The sequence below is a fragment of the Gekko japonicus genome, unplaced genomic scaffold (genome assembly GCF_001447785.1).
Source record: "Gekko japonicus isolate JY-2015 unplaced genomic scaffold, Gekko_japonicus_V1.1 scaffold2, whole genome shotgun sequence".
In the NCBI taxonomy this organism is placed as follows: domain Eukaryota; kingdom Metazoa; phylum Chordata; class Lepidosauria; order Squamata; family Gekkonidae; genus Gekko; species Gekko japonicus.
The window spans coordinates 3,482,676-3,485,795 of record NW_015175358.1 but is presented as its reverse complement, the minus strand read 5'-3'; positions in this window follow the sequence as shown (position 1 = coordinate 3,485,795).

The window sequence follows — 3,120 nt, the reverse complement described above, 5'->3', positions numbered from 1 at the left end:
AAATTGCAGGCAATTTCTTTTTTCTTTCCTGATTTATTCAGTCTTATTTTAATTAAGAATTCATTTGATCCAGATGACTGCTCTTTCTTGGAAAATGGCTGGCTGATCACCATTTCAGGGTTACCCCCCTGCTCCCCAGTAACTGCTGAACTAGAATGAATTTTATTGTGGGATACCTTCTATTAATCTCTCACTATCTTTATCAGTTTTGAAAAAGTCTATGCCAGCTCTCTGGAGAACCTGCCTGTGGCAGCTTACAAAGTAAAACATATTCAAACTGTAACTCATAAAGGTTAACAAAACCCATCATTAAAAAAACCAAACACAGCATAATTTTGTTTATCTATCTGTCTGTCTATCTTGTGCACTTTTTTCTTGCATTTCCTCCCAGGAGCTTAGGGTGGCATACATGGTTCTCCTATCCTCCATCTTATCCTCACAACAACCCTATGAAGTAGGTTAGATTGAGACAGAACGATTGACCCAAGGTCACCCTTAGTTTCATGACAAGCAGAGATATGAGTTTCCCTGTCCTAGGCCAACACTATAACCACTCTACCACATCGCTTACTGATTGTTATACCCAGCATATATTGTCCCTTCTTAGTTTTTGCTATAGTTTTATGATCCACTACTAGGAACTTAACAGCCTGGGGACAATGAACATGTGCAACACAATGGTGGTAGTGACCAAGTTACTTTTTGCTTAGCTTTTGAGCAGGTTTCTCAATCCTTAATGCACAGTTATTTTTTGTAACAGAGAAATTTGATCAGACATCCTATCCTTAACCTGCTTCACCCTGAACTCACTCTGTGGAGGACCTATCAGACGGCAGCCAGAAGTAAAAACAGAACAGCTGTCCCTAAAGTGGCAGGAAATGGGGGGGGGGGTGTTTCCACAGGTGCTGTCAACTATTTATTGGGGAATTCAGTGCCTTCCTCTGGGGAAGGATACAATCTTGGAAAAGGTTTCCCTCAGAAATCTACATGATCTTCCCCATTCCAGCCCAAACAGTGCATTTCTGATTGATCTTACACTGGAAAAAGTGCTCAGCACAGCTAACAAGCCCACATTATATATCAAGGCTTCCTAGAATCCATTGTTTTGCTAACAGCGTTATATTATGATTGAAGTGTATCCTGATCCAACTCCCCTGCTATGTGAGGTTATGTTGGGAGAAAAGAATAGCTCATGTACTAAAAGGCTGTACTGTATAGGAAGGGAAACAGCTCAGGATCACAGAAGTGGGAGGACCCAATCCTTCTCCAAAGGTAACATTGGACAGCTCTCAGTTCCTTTTGTAGGCTATAGTGTTGGGAGGAGGTACCATTTTTGTGTTCAGAAGAGGCCTCCTTGCTGTAGAGGTTGTTAGAAGATGAGATCCAGCATAAATTCATAGCGTTCAGGAGAATTCAGTCCATTTCTGTGTAGTTATAGTGGGAGCAAGTGAGAACATTGCATCCAAGCTAAATCCTGTGCCTATGTGGAACTGTGTAGACAGGTCCCAGTGGAGGCTGCAGGGGCAAGGGAGGGTTCAGCATTAGTTCTCAGCAAGGGTCATTTCCTGCAGGAGCACACAGGAGCAGAGCTCCGGCAGTAAAGAGCCCAGAGGGCGGGCACATGCAACAAGCTCCACCCCCTGCTCCCAGCAGCCCTCAGTCAAAGCAAGAAGCAGCGTCCCCCCCATAGCCCCCCATCCAAAAAAGTCCAGGGGCACCTTTAAGACCAAATTTTATTCAGGTACAAGCTCTCCCTCCTCTGCGAGGACAGATCTGCCCCCCCCCCCCAACAGCTAGCAATCAAAAACAGTTCAGTGGAGCCTGAGCAGTGGGTGTTGCCTTCTGACACACGGTGATGTCAGGGGGTGTGGCATATGCAAAAATTATGCTAATGAGATATGCTAATGAGCTCCTGCACCTCTTTTTCTACGAAATGACCCTTGGTTCTCGGGTTGACATAGAGAGCAAGACCCAGCAGGGAATGTATCCTGTCCAAGCTCCTCTGTGATGCGAGGTTGTGCTAGAAATCAGGTCTGCACACCTGCTAAGCCCAAATTCCTGGACGGAAGTTTGTTTTCCTTCAGGTTCTCTTGCTAGTAGATCTGAACCGTAAATTCTGGTCAGGTTTAGAAAAAATCCGCATGGTATCTTTTCTTTAAGTTTATTGGGGAGAGAACCCCTCGTCTCCTGAGGGGTTTTGCCGGAAACAATTTCACAGTGCGAGATCTCCCCCACCCCCTCCCGCAGGCAAAGCCAGTCCAATCCTACGGCCACCCCCAGCTTTCTCGTCTGTCCCTCTCCCCTGAGGTGAGGGGCAGCCCCAGCACACTCTTCTCTGCCGTGTTGTGTTGTGTTTTTTTTTTGGGGGGGGGTGTTTGGGGAGCAACTTTGGAGGACTGTGTGGCGGTTCCCAGGGGAAGAGCGAGGGAGCGAGCGTCTTCCTCTGGAGCTGGCACTGGCCGGGCCCTCTCCGCGCGGGTCCGTCTTCTCTGGAGATGGGGGGGGGGCAGCTGCGCTCCCTCTCCCAGGCGTGTGCGCGAGAGTGAAGAGAGAGCCTCCTGCCCTGGGGCAGCAGTCTCGTCGCGCGCCTGGGAGGCCGCCCAGCCCTGCCCTGCCCAGCCCAGCCCAGCCCCGGCAGGTTCCAGTCTCTCTCCCCTCCCCCTTCCTCCCTCTCCCTCCCCCCCGCCTCGGTGCCTGGAACAATAGAGTGCGAGAGGAGGCGGCTCTGGGCTGCGCTCCCTCCCCGCCTCCCTCTCCCCGCCTCCCCTGCCCGTCCCTCCCTCCCTGAGCCAGAGGCAGAGCCGCCGCCGCCGGAGGAGCCGGTTCCATGCCTGCTGGAGCCTCCTCTTGCCGCCGCCTCTTTCTCCTCCTCAGCGCGCACCCCCGGCATGGACGTTAGGTTTTACCCTTCCGCCCCCACCGCCGTTGGTTCTTTGCCCGGGGCCGAGCCCACTTGCTTGGGGCCCCTGGACTATTACCACTGCAACAAGGTAACCGGGGGGGAGGGGGAGGGACCGACGGACGGGGCAAACGGGGAGGGGGGCGCGGAGGATGAGTGGCGCCCCGTTGGCTTTAAACATCCCCCCCCCCCCCCCGGGCTCGCGCTTCGCCAGTGCGGGC